The sequence below is a fragment of the Anolis carolinensis genome, chromosome 2 (genome assembly GCF_035594765.1).
Source record: "Anolis carolinensis isolate JA03-04 chromosome 2, rAnoCar3.1.pri, whole genome shotgun sequence".
NCBI classification, from domain to species: Eukaryota; Metazoa; Chordata; class Lepidosauria; order Squamata; family Dactyloidae; genus Anolis; species Anolis carolinensis.
In genome coordinates this window covers 108,883,232-108,901,964 of record NC_085842.1, presented here as the reverse complement: position 1 = coordinate 108,901,964, position 18,733 = coordinate 108,883,232, and the positions used below count along the sequence as shown (strand labels likewise).

At 39.0% G+C, this 18,733-nt stretch overlaps 1 long non-coding RNA gene across 1 annotated transcript in view; it reads right to left on the bottom strand.

Annotated features, from left to right (window-relative positions):
* LOC134297111 (uncharacterized) overlaps positions 1 to 15,948 on the bottom strand; it is a 97,319-nt gene extending 81,371 nt beyond the window's left edge. The window contains exon 1 of the long non-coding RNA XR_010003858.1: positions 15,372 to 15,948. This is a non-coding gene — a long non-coding RNA (uncharacterized LOC134297111). The remainder of the gene's footprint in view (positions 1 to 15,371) is intronic.
* Positions 15,949 to 18,733: the final 2,785 nt, after the last annotated feature.

Sequence of the window (18,733 nt, the reverse complement as noted above, 5' to 3'; positions counted from 1 at the left end):
AGCACTTGGGCCTGATTTGCTCTAGGACCTATTTATTTGACCTTTAAGCAGTCCATGGTATCTATAGATATTTTCTCTAGCAGCACATTTCAAATGAGTTGATTTTCTTCCTATTGGCTTTCTTTACAGCTTAGTTTTCAAAATCATAAATAGAAACTGAAAATACAATGGCATGGGCAATCCTAGCTTCAATGTTCAATAATGTATCTTTACACTGGATAATGTTGTTCAGTTCCTTCATAGCTGGCATTTCATATCCTAGACTTCTTTTGATTTCTTGACTACAATCTCCTTCTGATTAATGACAGAGCATCAAGGCACTGAAAATCGTGAACTGCTTCAATGTCTTCATTGACTCTTTTATAATTATGGAAATTCTCTGTCATCATTATTTTTATTTTCTTTTTAAAAATATTTTTACTGAAAACAATACAATATATTTTACAATATAAAAAATAACATAGGAATGATAGGGAAGGGGCTGGTGGGATAACTAGGAGGTATAACAAGTTGCAAAAAGAATATGAAAAAAAGAAGAAGAAAGGGGGAGTCTACAAGAGATGGGTACAGGAAAAAAGGGAAGGAAGGTGTGGAAAAGGTTTGGCTTCCAATCTTGTCCACTGTAGTTTATATTGTCATTTCTTAATTATTTTTAGTTTCACTATCCCCTTTTCCTATTGTCTCATAGTAGAACAATTTTTCTTATGTCCTCAAGTTGGCTCTATTATCAATTCCATTTTTTCTGGTATCATATATTTTCTCAGTGGTGACCAGTCTGTTGTTATTTTCTTTCCATTTGAGGTTTGGGACAGTAAATACATTAATTTATCCATATTCATTTTATCAATTATGCCCTTCATGCTGTTATTACTGTTATTTTTGTTGTTAAGAAATATTAACTGAATAAGAGAAATTTAATAAACTTCTGCTGCAACTATGGTGGAGATCCTCAAAGGAAATCAGCAATGAAGTGCTAAGCTTTGGCTTCTCTGATGAAGAATAATAATTAGACACAAAGAAGTGTGGTACAGGAATTGTCATGACAGCAAGCTACAGGAAGTGAGAGATTTCAAGTCACTGAACTGAGCTGTTAAAAAAGTACTTTGGGCAGTATATGTGAGTCTGTGAAGAAAGGGTGAAAGCGACTGCAGGTTAGAGCTGCCTTTGCAATGGCAGCTCTAACCTCCACCAGTCCCTGCACTTTTTTGGAGCTGCTGTGGCACATTTAACAACATTTACTATATACTTTCAAGTAGTAACGTTGGAAATATGCACATATCAACTGGGGCATGGCTCTGACCTTGAAATGTTTGGAGTGCTGGTATTTTATTACTGGATGGGAAATGTAAATAAGTTATATGAAGGAGGGATCAACAAATCAGTAATAGCGATTCTCAATAGGGTGACCGCATACACAACAGTGGACAGAAACAGGCCAGAGTTCTGATTAAAATTACATTTGCTAAGTTATTGGTATAAATGAAAGCTAAGACATACAGTATGACCGCCCCGCCCTCTCAAATCCACGGTTTTATTTACCCAAGTCCAACAAAGTATGTACTCGCTAAGCATTTTCTAGGTCCTCCAGTGCAGCTCTTTGGAATTCTTGAACCAAAAGTCCTTCATTTCAGTAGGATTTGATAGTCCCCCTGGTTTTATGTATCCACACAAAGTTTGGAAATATATCTCTTGCAGATACAGAGTTCCTGCTGTGTGTGCTGTAATTTCCTTATGCTTATATCCCATCCCTGGAAGAAAACCTGTCAGCCAGTGTCCTGAATGTTGGCTCGGTCTGCTGTCCAGGTGCTGACTGTAGACAAGCCATGCCACAGCATGCTGAGTTTATCATTAATGCTTTGGACTGCGAGTGTGAACCTACTGCAGGGCGCATTCAAAGGAAATCCAGAGTATCCAGAATCCTGGCTTACTCTTTCTTTTAAGTTCACCTATGTCATGCTTGATGCCATTTCTAATGTATTGGTCAACTGGAGAGCTCTATATCGCTCTTAGCAGCTACCCAATCTGCTCTATTCTAACCAGATATCAATATTGATTGCTCATCTTTACAAGGAGAATCACAATTCCCTTAACAAGAGGTCTTAATTTTAGGTGTTAGATGCTGATGTTATGAGGCAATGGTTTTGGAAATAAATCAAAAAGATTTAAATTGCATTTTGAAGTGAGCAAAATTTGGAGAGTGGAAGACAGCTCATTGTCTTTATTATGCCAGGGCAACTAGCTCAATAATACTCTTGAAGAGATGAGAAATCCAAGCCAGATCCAGGTTTAGAACCACTGACTAAAGGCTTAGTGCAGTGGTTCTCAACCTGTGGGTCCCCAGGTTTTTGGCCTACAACTCCCAGAAATCCCAGCCAGTTTACCAGCTGTTAGGATTTCTGGGAGCTGAAGGCCAAAACATCTGGGGACCCACAGGCTGAGAAGCACTGGCTTAGCGTGACCTGCATTGATCACAATTCAAACAAAAACAATATTTTTGGGCTGTGAAAGAAACTCATACAGAATAAGCAGCACTTACTGTATATACTCTAGTATAAGGCTAGTTTTTTCAGCCCTTTTTTAGGACTGAAAAAGCTCCCCTCAGCTTATACTCGAGTGAGGATCCTGGCTAGTTTATGTTCGGGTCGGCTTATACTCAAGTATATAGGTAATCAGACTTAGACAGTCTTATCTTATTAAAGTTTTATTATTACAGTAGAGTCTTGCTTATCCAACATAAACGGGCCGGCAGAACATTGGATAAGCGAATATGTTGGATAATAACGAGAGATTAAGGAAAAGCCTATTAAACATTAAATTAGGTTATGATTTTACAAATTAAGCACCAAAACATCATGTTATACAACAAATTTGACAGAAAAAGTAGTTCAATACACAGTAATGCTATGTAGTAATTACTGTATTTACGAATTTAGCACTAAAATATCACGATATATTGAAAACATTGACTACAAAAATGCGTTGGATAATCCAGAACCTTGGATAAGCAACTGTTGGATAAGTGAGACTCTACTGTATTATTATAAATTACAATTTATGTAAACATTCAAAATATTTAACCTATTGACACCTCAAATAATGTAATTTTATTAGTACTGTATCTATATTTATTTTTATTTTTGAAATTTGTCAGTAGCTGTTGCATTTCCCACTCTCATCAATAGGTTTTCCCAGTTTTGTGAAAAAATTAGGTGCCTTGGCTTATTTTCGGGTCAGCTTATACTCGAGTATATACGGTATTTATGCTTACATGCAAGTGTTTCAGCTTTAGGCATGTAGGGAGGGGAGGAGAGATATTCAAGAAGGAAAAAGAGCAGGAAGCCAAATTTTCACTGTGGCCTAAACTGGTAGAAATCTTCATAAGTCCAGTGGAATCATACAGACTTGCTCTAGCTATGCTATAAATAGAAAAGCATAAAACATGTTTCCTGTCTCCATTTTTTCTTTGCTTATTTTTCTAACACGAGGAGAGAAATGCTGCTTGTTAAAGCTAAGATCCACCTCATTTACTTTTTTTCTAAGGTTTGTTGTTGTCTTCCTCTGAGGCTAAAAGAGCATGGCTTGCTCAAGTGGGTTCCCATGGGCAAGTAGCAATTCAAGCCCTGGACTCCAAAGCCATAGTCCAAAACTATACCATGAATTATATAATTATTACTTCATTCACATTATCAGGAAGATGATAAAGTGATTTAGAACATTTTTTTAATTATTTAAAAACTCTTAAATCTAGTTGTGTTTGGCCTGGAAGTATACAGAAGTGAATCCCTTGTATTAGGTCAGGTTTTGGTGGTAGTGGTGGTAGTAGTGGGGTTATTATTATTATTATTATTATTATTATTATTATTATTATTATTATTATTATTAACTACATTTCTATCCCGCTCTTCTCACCGCGCAGGGGACTCAGAATGGCGTACAACATACATTTAGGCAAAAATTCAATGCCTCGTTATACAAATTTTTGGTTGAGCAAAAGGACACCAAAATGTGTGAAAACTTTTGAGATCTGCAGATGTGTACATCTAGAAAGATGATATAAAAATCAGCAGAAGCAAGTATTATGTGTGTGTGTGGGTGGGGCAGGCAAGACACTTTTTTAATGTCATGTTGTTAACATGTCATTTTGAGATAAAAGAAATAAAAGAAAAGGCCAGCTAACTCACAGTAGGGTTTAACGTGATACCATTGGGTTTTGCCCAGATCAGTCCCTAAAGTTGCTGGGGGAAGAAAAATTGAAATGTAAGAAACATAGTTCCAAGGTCTGGCAGAGTGCAGAGAGAACGGGAGCCAATTCGCACTGTAGAATTATAGCACCATGATTCCGTTTTAATTGCCAGGATTTCATAGAATCATAGAATAGTAGAGTTGGAAGAGACCTCATGGGCCATCCAGTCCAAGAAGCAGGAAATCACATTCAAAGCACCCCCGACAGACGGCCATTCAGCCTCTGCTTAAAAGCCTCCAAAGAAGGAGCCTCCACCACAGTCTGGGGCAGAGAGTTCCACTGCCGAACAGCTCTCACAGTGAGGAAGTTCTTCCTGATGTTCAGGTGGAATCTCCTTCCCTGTAGTTTGAAGCCATTGCTCCACGTCCTAGTCTCCAGGGCAACAGAAAACAAGCTTGCTCCCTCCTCCCTATGATTTCCCCTCACATATTTATACATGGCTATCATGTCTCCTCTAAGCCTTCTCTTCTGCAGGCTAAACATGCCCAGTTCTTTAAGCCGCTCCTCATAGGGCTTGTTCTCCAGACCCTTGATCATTTTTAGTTGCCCTCCTCTGGACACATCCCATGGAATCTCAGGACCTGAAGTTCTGCGGGAGATGCCTTTAGAATCTGAGCTGGATACAACACATTAATCTCACTAAGTTATGAAATTCACAGGATGTTCATCACTCCCTTGCAGCCTAGCTTACTTACGCCATAGAGTTTTCATGAGGACAAACTCATAAACTTCTAAGAAGTATATCCAGAAAAGAAATGCCATTTATCAGACTTAACAGATTTATTGTGGTGCAAACATTCATGGACTGCAAAAGATTTTGGTTTAGGTAGTTGCAAGATTTTTTAAACTGGGGACACAGTCAACCATTTTTGTGGACTTCTGATAGGATGCTGCCATCTGTTGGTTTAAAAATTGTATCGCTGGAAATCAGATTGCAGGATCATTTCATTTTAAAACATAGCAAACAGTATTGGAGAAGTATTCTATTACTAGCAAGGTTTTTGGAACGGCTTGTTCATAAGAAAATGGCTTTTTGTACTGTGTTGTACTTTGTTTCCTTCTCACCTTTTAGTGGATCCATTTCAAACTGCAGTTAGCTCTATAGATATTTATATTTTAGGACATCTTTTTGAGTTTTTAATTTTTGTTAAATATCTATGTTAATTTTTGTTTGCCTGTTTGGTGAATAAAGGCAGGATGAGGATTATTATGATGACACCAGGACAATTTTGTTTGTTTTAGGCAAAAATGGTATACAAGGCAAACTATTTATCTATGAGAGTGAAATGTAATACTGTATCTATATTCAGAGAATCTTCTTGGAATACAATAGCTAATATTAGCTATTGTGTCTACCTATCACAATAGCTAATATTACTAATACATTCTCATGGAGATTAGACTCTTTTTCTGCCAAGACAGTGGTTCTCAACCTGGGGTCCCCAGATGTTTTGGCCTACATCTCCCAGAAATCCCAGCCAGTTTACCAGCTGTTAGGACTTCTGGGAGTTGAAGGCTTAAACATCTAGGGACCCACAGATGTTTACCTTTGCTAACGGGTAAAGGCACAGTGTGTTAAAGCGCTGAGCTGCTGAACTTGCGGACCAAAAGGTTCAAATCCCAGGAGCAGAATGAGCACCCGCTGTAAGCCCCAGCTCCTGCTAACCTAGCAGTTTGAAAACATGCTAATGTGAGTAGATCAATAGGTACCGCTCTGGCAGGAAGGTAACGGCACTCCATGCAGTCATGCTGGCCACATGACCTTGGAGGTGTCTACGGACAACGCCGGCTCTTCGGCTTAGAAATGGAAATGAGCACCAATCCCCAGAGTCGGTCACGACTGGACTTAACGTCAGGGGAAAATCTTTCCCTTACCTTTTACCTTTAAAGGCTATTCTGACAGGCCTTTAAGGGTGGATTGCACATGGCCAGGTCTGCCTAAACAAAGTACTCAACTTTCTGTTCGTTATTTTGTTGTGCTATGGCATTTCTTATGGTTTGCATTTTTAACTGGCTTGATTTATTTTATATAGCTTAGATGTTTTTTAAACTTTTGTATTTAAAACTTTTTCCATTTTTTCTGTTTTAATTGTAATTGGTTTTATCTGAGGTCAAATCCAATTGTTAGTCTCAACTAGACTAGTATCCTTGGATCAGTGGGATTTATTCAAATGCTATCTCTCCGAGTTTGTACAGATTCACTCTGCATAACTGGGATAACCAGTACATTTAGGCCACTGCTAGTTCCCTTGAAAGCTATTTTTGAGCAAAAGATGCAGTACACCAATTCAATAAGCAGGCACTGACCCCTGTGAACAGCACAGAGAACTATATGATCCATTGGGGCTTTTTTTGTAGGGTGTGGTGGTGATCTGAGATCTGTAAACTACATCACCCCTGGGGGATCCCCCAATCCAGTTCACTGTTTTTCACCCACAAAATACACTTGCAATTTCATCAGTTGCAAAATATACTTGCAATTGGTTTTACGTTTATATGATATTTTGGGGATCCCTCAGTCTAATGCAGCAAAGTATCACTCCCCAAAAAGTGTTTGAAAGTAAACAAACCACGATTTATGGTCCTGAAAAAAAATGCAGTCATATAGTCTGCTTGATCTTGGAAACTAAGCGGGATGATTGCTTGCTAGTACTTGGATGGGGAATTGCCAATGAACACACAGCACGATAAGATGCATTTCCGAAGAAGGAACTGGCAAAACCACCTCTAAGCATTTCTTGCCTAAGGATATCCTGTGAAATGAATGGTGTCACCATATGCTGACAGGTACCTACCGTGTTTCCCCGAAAATAAAACAGTGTCTTATATTATTTTTTACTCCCAAAGATGTGCTAGGTCTTATTTTCAGGGGATGTCTTATTTTTCCATGAAGAAGAATTCACATTTATTGTTGAATAAAAAAAATCAACATTTATTCTATAGTAATTGTCATCACAAACCAACATAACCAAACCAGACAAACTGTGACTTCTGTCAATAATTTCTTGTTACTGCCATTATTTCCATATACAACTGGTATGTACATTTACCGATCTTGCATGCTCTGGTGTTCTGTTCGTTGGGCATGCTTCCAAACAAAAACTTTGCTAGGTCTTACTTTTGGGGGAGGCCTTATATTTAGCAAAACCTCTACTAGGTCTTATTTTTTGGGGATGTCTTATTTTAGGGGAAACAGGGTATATATACCAAGGTACTTCTTTGCTTTCTTAAAATCTATAAACTATTGCCAATTACAGTTGTAATCAGATTATTGCCATGCTTCTATGGAATCCCAGGATTTAAGTTTGGGAAATCACTTTTTTTTTCATGTCAGGAGCCACTCGAGAAAGTGAAAGTTGCTTTTGGTGTGAGAGATTGGTCGTCTGCAAGGCCACTGCCCAGGGGATGCCTGGATGTTTGATGTTTTACTATCCTTGTGGGAGGCCTCTTTCATATCCCCGCATGGAGCTGGAGCTGATAGAGGGAGCTCATTCATGCTTTCCCCGGGTTGGATTCGAACCGACAGTCTTCAGGTCAGCAGCCCAACCTTCAAGTTAGCAGACCTGCCAGCACAAAGATTTAACCCATTGCGCCAGGTAGCTGCAGGTAGCTGTCTGGCTTATTATAGAAGATGTCCATGGAGGCAATTGGTTCAATTGCTGAAGAAATCCTTCTAATCTTCCGTTCAAACCTACCCACCAGTAATTTAAAGAATATACTATGATCCATGTATCCACTAAGGATTCATTCCTTGACCTTATGTGGCTATGTGAAACTGCAGAAAAAAGCCAATCTTATTAAAACTATGGATATACAGCTGAGGAATATCACAGAAGCTTTCTAGAGAACTTAGAAAATATCTAGAGATGTCACATTTCATCAGATGTGGATAAATGAAAACACAGGTATCAGTCCTGTAAATAAGGAGCCCATACAGTATAATTGTGTCGCATTTGAGTCTTCTCTTTACCAGGTGGAACAAGTCCAACTCTCTCAACCTTTCCTCATATATTTTGTTTTCCATACCATGTTCTCTTGTTGCCCTTTTCTGAACCACTCCAACTCATCTATCCTTCTTAAAATGTGGCACCCAAAAATAAGCATAGTACTCCAGATGTGGTTTGAGTAGTCAGACTATTACTTTAGCAATCATAATTTATATTATGAGATAGATAGATAGATAGATAGATAGATAGATAGATAGATAGATAGATAGATAGATAGACAGACAGACAGACAGACAGACTGAGCAGGTTAGGATATCACCACCAAGAATTGTCTAAGACAACTTCCATTGTTTCTGTCTAACAATGGGCAATAGATTCAGGCTAAATTTTCTCCACTTCTGCTCAGACAGTCCTCTCATCCCCACCCCCAATGCTCCATCACTCTGAGTAGGCATATTCTCAGTCTAATAGGATCATGGCCGTTTTTCGTAGACTATGATTATGTGCTGAAGTATATCTTTAGAAGGGCTAAGCTGACAACACAGCTCTTTCTCTGGCTCTCTCAGAACTGGACAATGTCCTTTTGACTTTCCTGCAGTTTCTAAAACAAAATTCACTGATACAGCTATCACAACCCCAGAGGAAAATTGCTCAATTGCTATCACAGGTGTCTCCAGTGAGTGATTTCCTTTTCTTTAGCCACGTGACTTAACTTGGGAAAACCACCAACTGTAGTGTTACAGTGCCTACAAACACTGAAACACAAGTATTAGGTGTTTTAGTAACACTCAGCTTTGCTGTGAAGTTGAGTCGATGCTTGTGCAGAAAATAATTTTGCTTGCAACAGCTTTGAGTCTTGTTAGGCCAGGAATTAACAAACGAGTCCTTTGTAATGAGAACATGAGGCATGTTTACTTTAACTCTCCTTCCTGTTTGTTTTAAGCTCCACATAGCAACTCGGCATCTGGGGAATCGAAACTCACTCCAAGTGGACATTTCAACTAAATCTCTGATGTGAACAATCAGAAGTTTTTCTCTTTTAATGTGACAAGGGCTGGTCCATATTTGGGCCCACTGTCTGTCACTCTGAACCTTGAGGAAACATACCATGTACTCTATACCATTCTAAACTTCCTATACAATTTACAATTCATGCAATCATTTATGTAGTGATGTACCGCCTGAAACAGGATATAAATGTCAACAGATTTCCTTTTTGGCTTCTTAACAACAAAAAGGAACACTCCTGATAATAAAATAAAAAATAATGAATTAAGAAGCCAATTCTTTCTGCCCCTTTCTGGAACTTCAAAACAATGGCCTAATGGTAGAGGATTTAAAAATTCAAAATGCAAACCTTGATTTTGCTATTTTGATAAACCACTGAGTATACAGTAACAGTCATGGATTTTAGTGTGTGTGTGTGTGTGTGTGTGTGTGTGTGTGTGTCCTGGAATCAAACCCCAAAGGACAGCAATAATTCACTATCTGTGGTAAAAATATAACACGCAACAGTGATTCTATACAAACAGTAGAAATTGTGGCTACCTCAAATTGCTCATCCCTTAATAATGTGATCTATAATATCCTTTGTCAACAACGCCCTTCAGCTCTCTACAGTGCGCAAACAGACCATTCTCTGTCCAGAGAATATATATATATAAATCAGACATTATGAATGAAAAAACTAGTTACAGAGCACTTCAGTCTTCCTGGACATTCCAGCTCAGATTCAAAACACTAGCCAACAAAAGTACTTCAAAGGGAGATAAGGAAGAGAAACGATAGAATTGGAATATATCCTCAAACTCTAGTCCATTGAGACTGGGTTGAATAGAGGCAATAGTTCCTGACATACTGCACATATTATAACATTATTGAACTTCTCAGCCTCATGAAAGGTCAAATGCTTATTTTATCACATCTCTTCTGTTTCCTAGCCAGTATCATGTAGCACTCCAAAACCTTTTCTCCACCATTAGTGTGTTTTTTCCAACTCATTTTGTCTTCATGCAATATACTTTCTCCCACCTTTGTTTCTCAATGGCCATTTTTATTACTGAACTTATCATCCCACCATATTATCTACAGGTATTTCATTTCTGTTACCATTTACACACCCTACTGATTCATGGGAATAAAAGTCTCTCCTTAGGCACTTCATGTATTTGATAAAGTAGACAAAAATTATGAAAGTTTATGTGATAAACATCTTCCTAGTTTCAAATGTGCTACAGGCTCCCCTCACATACTGATGCAAACTACCATGGCTATGTCTTTGAATACTACTTTCAATGGTGTGTAAGCTATGCAGCAGAGATAAATGCCGCACCTATCAGAGCTGCTTCTGGTGTTATATATCAGGACTGCACTACCTGGCAGTAATAAGGGGCCAAATTTAAAATAGAGGAAACCTCTTCAGGCAGCAGATGGGATTTCAGCTCTCCAGGGGGAAAACTTTTTAAGTCACTTCTTTATAGGGAAGTATGTGCCACTGGCAAATCCAGGCAGGAATGGAGTTAAGAGATGGGCAAGGGAGAGAGTGACATCACCAGGGCTGCACAGGAAAACTCAAGGTGACCAAACTCCCAGTGACCTCCTCCTAAGAGCCTTATGCTTAGTCCTTATAGCCTGCATTCTGCCCTCAGGTGGTATGCTGTGCAGTCCTGTTGTACAGCATGCTATCACCCACATCAGAAGACTACATGTTAAGTTTGGTCAGCTTGTATGTTAACCTATGACTAATGTGCTTATTTTCCCTCCTTTTGACTTTTTTTAAAAATAAAATGCAAAGCCAAGGAATATAGAAGACTGTAAAACTCAACCAAGAGTCAATCCAAAGTAGGAATTGTGCAAAGCAAGAACTCCACCACTATCATCATAATCTGAAAAGTGTCACAGCTGGATCTCCCCTCTGGAGGCAGCACAAAGAAGGCTCCTAGGGTGGACCAATTGGCCTAACTATGAAGAAGTAATAAAGAAACAGGGTTCAGAGTATATATTAAAAACACAACAAGAAATAAAAGAAGACCACATAAACATATCATGGTTACAATACGGTCAACTTAAAGAATATTATAAAAAGGACAAGACAGTGGGTTTCATGGAGAAAAATAGCTTATGGGATAGAGTACTGTTTACAGAAGGAAAGATAATTGCAAAAATCTATAAAATATTATTAGAATGGGACACTGAAACTGAGTTAATTAAAAATTGTATGGTCAAATGGGCCAAAGATATTGGCAGACCAATTCAAATGGAGGAATGGGAAGCATGTTGGAGCAGAAAGCTAAAGTTCACATATGCTTTTGAATTAAAAGAAAATTGGATGAAAATGCTCCACAGATGGCATATTACACCCCAAAAAATAGGATTTATAAATAAAAGTATGAATACAAAATGCTGGAAATGTAGAGAAGAGGAAGGAACCTACTACCATATTTGGTGGAGGTGCAAAAAAGCAAAAGAGTATTGGTCTATGATTCATGACTGCATCCAGACAATTTTAGACAATAAATTTATTAAACTGCCAGAAACATACTTACTGGGCATCTCCAAAATTCCCCTGGGGTCAAACGAGGAAAAAATAATGACATATCTCACAACAGCAGCAAGAATTACATATGCCAGATGCTGGAGACAAATAGATATACCCTCCAGGATGGAGTGGTTAATTAAAGTATTAGAAATAAAAAATATGGATAGACTAACCTACCTAACAGCTAAAGATCAGGGGAAGCCAAGGAAGAAGACAAATTGGCAACAGGTGGAGAAATACTTAACTATAAGTGATATAGGAAAATCTAGAGTAGACTTGAAGTGAACAATAAGATTTAAAAGAAAAAGAACCACCCCCAGATATAAGGGGAAACGAATATGAAAAAAAGAAACTGAAGAAACGAATGAGGACAACGAAGGAAGACACCGAACTCCAAGAATACCTCCTCGGTAGTGACCTGGAAGTCAATGTTTTAACCCCCATCCCTCAACTTCCCTACCCTATGAGCCTCCCCCATTTACCTGAAACCCCCCCATCCCCAATACACCAACCCCAACCCTAACCCAGCCACACCCAACACCTACCCTTATCCAACTTCCCCTTTCTTGCTTCTTCAACATGTAATAACAAATCTCTAATAAAGATTATTTTATAAAAATGAAAAGTGTCACAGCTTTACCTCTGAAATATTTCTTAGAAAAAGCCTTTGACCTTGCATTTTCACTAAAGTTGAAACTACAGTTGAAATTGTCTTTGGGATCTATCCATGTTAAACAGATTTGCTTAAAATAGACTTGTTATTATGGCCACCAACGTTACAGATCTGTGAACAAAATTTTCTTCTTTAGGGCCCTTTTACACGGCCCAAAAATCCAGGAGGAAGCGGGTTAAAATAACCCGCTTCCTCCTGGGTTTCAGTCCTCACCCCCTTCCACAACCCCAGGCTTTCCTTTGGACACCTCCGTTAAAAGCGAGATAGGACCTGCATTTTGGTCTAATGTGGACGTGTCTTTAGTTTTTTAGAAGAAGGGATCCTACTGAAGGGTAAAAGTTATTAATAAAAATTATGACAGGGTAAAGTGAGGTGAGCTGGCAGAGATAGAAAATTGCTCTGTTTCTTTATCCTTTGCCCTCCTGCTTGGCATGAAGGGAAGTCCCTTCTTCCCCAGGTGGGCTGACCAAAGGAAAACACATCCACCAGTTTCTTATTTGCAAGATTTTTCACTTTCCACCATGACTGTGGAGAAAGCAGAGCTCTTCCCTTTACTGCCAATAGAGAAGTTGGCAACGGGACACAGACTGACTGATTCCTCTTTTCACCAGCCTGATTGCTCAGCTGCAGAAAACTCTTTGCTATTGTAGCTATAAACAAAGACTAACTTAAAGCACTATTCACAAAAAAGCAGAAAGCATAGCATGTGGCATTAAGTGTATACCAGCCAAAAAGGTATCTCACATTACAGAACAAGTCTCATAGCACAAGGATGAATATCTTACAGCCCTCTGCACTGCAACTTTCAGCATTCTCCATCGCTGTTGGGGGACTGCAGTCCAGGGACATTGGGAAAACTTCGTGATTTCCACCTGCAACATCATGGGGGAGTGGGGGGAGAAGACCTTCACACAACTAGTAAACAAAAAGAGCTTCAATGGGAGATATTTCAATACTTTTACAGAAAAGGAGGGGTGGAGTTTGCTAATCCTCTTCCAACCCACATTTTTTCCCAAGCTACTTACTCATCAGAGAGACACATCTGCAAAACAGAAATACTTTTCTAAACAATAATATGAGGCACTTCTATGCAGATTTCAGAATTCAAAGTTAGCACTTCACTCCAGTTAAAAAGCACAGACATAAGAAGCTCATTTAGGGAATCTGTGTTGCCATATTAGGCAAACTAGTCAGGTTATTTTACAACCAGAAATGCTGTACACCAGGGCAGAATTGTGCAGCCAGCAAACCACAAATAGACCTTTGTGCTCCCTGTCCATTTTTGGCTTTAAAAAAGCATAAATATTTAGAAACCTCTCTGTGAGACTACCAAATGGGTCTCTCCACCCCAAAACATCCCCAAACACAGACCCCAGAATGGCTTGAAAGGCAACCTGTAGGGATTCCAGCAAATGCAACAATGTGTTGTGGCTCTTCAAACGACTTTTCACATCACATAATTACAGCACTATGATTCCACTTTAATTCCCATGGCAATGTCTGGTGAATCCCTGGGGTTGGCAGTTCAGGGAGGGGCCTTGAGAATCACCTGGTGCCTCTGATCAAACTACAAACTCCGGATTGCAGAGGAGGCAGCCATGGAAGCAAAAGTGGAATCATGGTGCTATAACTGTGAAAGGGTCCGAGGGCTCTGGAAGAGCTGAAAAAGTTGCATTGTGGCCATCCAGGCTCCAGAGCATGTCCACCCTACTGTGTTGTTGTTATTGTCTTGTGTGCCTTCAATTCTTTTCTAATTTATGGCAATCCTAACTACTGTATAGTGGAACCTCCAGATCCTTGACTTTCACCAACCAAAGGTTGTCATATCCTATGTGTAAAAGTGACAACGTGAATGCTGATTCACTGAAACATCTGTGCACATATTGCTGACATTAAATAATATGTAGCATGATCACCTCCTTTTTAGGCATCTACATGGGGTTCTAGAACTGGACTTCCACAGATCTGAAGGGTCCATCACGGTCTGTGTCTAAAATATATATATAATTATCAACATTAAACAAAGCAAAGCAAGCAAACAGAACTAAAACACAGATAACAAAAGGTTAATTGACCCAACACTTTCCCCTCCACAACAGCAATAATGATGCAGTACTGAAATGCTTCATAGCAACCAAGAGCAATCCAACTCAGCTTCAAGAAATATGTGTATTATCTATTGCAGAAAGTGCCTAGACCCAGAAGCAACAAAAAGACCCTCCCTCCATCTCAACTGTTGAACTAAACTGCCATTCCCTTTTCCTTGTGTTGTGTGACTTTTTAGATTATAAACCTGGGGGAAAGAACTGTCAAGTTAACAATTTGCAAGCCACAAGAACCTTTATGGTTGAAGAGCTGGGTATAAATACTAAGCAAATGCATGCATAAATAAAACGGATTAATGTCAAATCCCAATAATTAAAAAGAAACAGTAAGGATAGGAAGGCACCGTATGTATTATTTACTTACATATTTTTAAAGAAAAAATAATCAGGACAATTAGCTGAAGAAGTAGAACATATTATCATGCTTTGATTAGGCTCAACTAAAAATCGGAAGGGAGGCTGATTTTGAGCATCATATTCTCAAAAAATATCAGAAGAAGGGTGGGGGGGGGGGAAAATAAGAGAACTTTCCTACTTCTCTCTCAAATTTGGAAGTGTAGGACATAAAGCTATAAAGTATCCTTCCACTGCTGGATGTACCATTGTGCTTAGGTATACTTAAGCACAGGGCCTCGTTGGACAGGGGAAATAATCTTCCTATCAAAAAAAGTGTTTACAATGGATTTTGCTTATGTGGTGCGATTCTAAATTTGAAGGCATTCTGTTTCGGAGCAATTCCAGACATAATGATCATAAATAAGAAAGGAGACTCATTACTGAACTAGCAATGGCCCTCATTTGTCATTAGTTAGGCACTGAATCCTTCCCTCCCATCACAGTATAGCTGGATCTATTAAAAACTTACCTTTCCAAGTCTTTCTCACTTCTCATAAACTTCAAAGGAGAGATAATTTCCAAATAATCCATGTATATTTTTTGCTTCTTTGATTCCACATGGAACAACATGTCACCAGCCAATATGTCATGGATTCAGATGTTCTCAGAGCCCCTCAAGTAGCTTGGCAAGCAAAATAAAAAATGGTCAGTAAGCAGTCCCTCTAATCCAGGTGGGTTGTACAGGCTTGGCAATGTCCAAATGTCTTTTTCTCCCAGTATGTTCATCTTTCATGTCAGAAAGTCTGGGCTGCAAACCTCAGATTGCCTGCTCAAAACAAAAAGTAGATTATAACGGCTTTCACTTTCCCTTTTGCTTTGTTTCATATCTGTCCTCAAAGGTGGGGAAATGAAAGAGCAACGTTAAGGGAGAAAGAAAAGAGAAATCTGAGAAAGGCAACAAATGATGTGCCTTTATTCAAGAAATTGTTTTTTGCTAAAGCAGTATTTCTCCAACTCTGGTCTTTCAGGTGTTTTTGGACTTTGTCTCCCAAAATCCCTGATCTTTGGCCAAGGCAGCAGAGCCTTCTGGGAGTTAACATCCAAAATGCCTGGACAACTAGAATTTGGAAATCACTGAAGTACAGGGTGTTTGAAAAATAACTCCCTATCTGAACAACCATTCACTCCCTGCCGCTGGTGACTATAGTATGACCACACAGTATCCATAGTGGATATATTCCAACACACACACACTGGATACCTGGGCAGGAAGCATACCTGGAGGACCCAGAGAAGTTCATAAACACATATGGGATAATTTTGGGAGTGTTGGTAAGTGAAACCATGGGTAAGGAAGTCAAATTACATAGAGTAGAGGACAAACCATAGTCAATGCTGAAGTGGAGCCAGGGCTAATAGAGTCTAAATGCTGAGATGTATTGGTCAGCATACATGTTGGTCTAGGCTGAGATCCTATTATATACTGGACACCATATAAAAGGTAAAGGTTTTCCCCTGACATTAAGTCCAGTCATGTCCTACTCTGGAGGTTGGTGCTCATTTCCATTTCTAAGCCGAAGAGCTGGCGTTGTCCGTAGACATCTCCAAGGTCATGTGGCCAGCATGACTGCATGGAGCGCTGTTACCTTCCCACTGGAGCGGTACCTATTGATCTACTCACATTTGCATGTTTTCAAACTGCACTTTTGTACTTGGAGAAGAGATCAATGGCTGCCTACTAGAAGTAGCATAGAAGAGTTCTCTCAGTGAACCTTCTCAGCCTGTTAGTGTCTCTTTAATTGGGGGAAGGGGTGGTAAGAGTTATGTTGGTTGCTATCCAACAACCATTGAGCAATGCTGGGGAATCTACATACAATTCTAACCCAATTGCTGCCACTCCAGTCACTTCATTGTTTCCTCTGAGTTTATCTGCAATTTGTTTTACTGCAGCTGGAGATGGGGATGGAATTAATTTTCCCAGAAATAATATGGTATATTGATTTTTAATGTGGAGCGTTTTGGAATGACTCTGTCTCAAATGGGTAAGATTCATTATCGCTATAAAATACTTACTCTTAGTAAATGTTAGAATTGCTAATTTTGTTTTGTTGATATAGATCATCACAGGTGTTAACTGCTTCCAGCTTTCTGTAGGAATCTGGCTCATTAGGATTTCATGATGAGTGCTTGGACTTCATAATTTACCACTATGCTATTTCTCATGATTGTTAAAACATGTACATATATATGAGGAAGGGACTTGAGTGCAGATCTAATTACTAACTGTGAGAATTGAGTGTAAATACCAAATCCAAAGGAAGCATGTCTCTGAATTGCAAATGTAGGGAACCAGTAATGTAGGTCAGCTGCTGAGATGCATCTGGCTTTTCAGGAAACTGAACAGCCTTTTCTCTTCTCTTTTAATTTAATCTAAAAACAGAACCAAAACATTAGAGGAAAAGGAAAGGATTTTTTACATAGATAAAAATAGATGAAAAGAAAATCAGTTTATAGAATGTTTTAAATATATATCATCAAAACAAAACTGTGTCTGTGTTGACATGGATTAGTTACCCAGACTGTTACTTGTTGAATTCTTGATTGATGTTGTGTCTTAATCGGATGTTAAAGACAAACCATGGCTTGTTAGCCAGACATAAACTACAGTTAGAAGTCACGGATTGCTATTGGCTTAGAAAGCCAATAGCAATTTTGTCATTACATTTGTCATTACATTTGAACTTAGAACAGTGGCTTTTACCCTGTGTGTTTCATCCATTGCTGATTCTGAAACAGGAGATGATCAAATTGGGACTGGGATGAAAAAAAGACCAAAAATTAAGAAAAAGATCCTGGTTTGTTTGGGTTTCCAGTGGGAAAATTCATAGCGAAAGTTAAGCATAAGCCATGGCTCAGTGTGACTGGTTAATGTGGCAGTGGTGTTAGGGAAATGTGTAGGGACTGAAGTCCAAAATAAAATACAATATCAGTGTATATGCAAATGACAAACACATAGAGAATAGTCAGGGTGTTGCAAAGGCAACTTACCACGTATAAGGTTTTATAATTTAGGTTGCCTCAGGTTTGTACCAGCATTTCTTGTAGCCCAGTGAAGTTTGTTGTATGTAGGTTTCCACATAAAACTACGATGAATTGGTCATTGGGTTTGAAATTACACCTGTCCAATATTAATGGCTTAGACCTGGAACATTGTTTCTCTGCTGAATGATATAAGATGCAATTAGTCTTTAGAACAAAGTTGGGGAGCATAGATTTCCACATGTTTTGGGCCCTCAATAATTACTGTTAGCTATAGTATGCATTGCTGCTAGTGATGGTGTAAAGAAGTATGAATTTTAATTTACAGATGCCATGTTTAACTGTGTTTTAAAAAAGGTTAATATTTCAGTTACTCTGCTCTCATGAGTGGTTGCCATGGAGAAGGGGGCGGAGTCAACTGGGTTAGCTGAAGAGCGAGCAGAATTTGGAGGGAAAACTCAGTCAGTGTCTGTGGTCAGCGAACCACAGGGAAGTCTGATTCTCAGTTGGAGGATCAGGGTGGCTCAAATGTGGGATTTTGAGTCAATTCTAAAATAAGTTTGGTGACTTATTTTAAGATAGTCTGTGGTCAGAGAACTACAGGGAAGGTTGATTTTAAGCAGAGGCTGGATGGCCATCTGTCGGGGGTGCTTTGAATGCGATTTCCTGCTTCTTAGCAGGGGGTTGGACTAGATGGCCCATGTGGTCTCTTCCAACTCTACTATTCTATGATTCTATGATTCTAGTGTGGGCTCTGTTGAAGCTCAGGGAAGGCTGATCCTAAGTTAGGGGATCAGGGATAAAATAAGTTTGGTGACTTATTTTAAGGTAGTCTGTTAGTGGAGAAAGAAC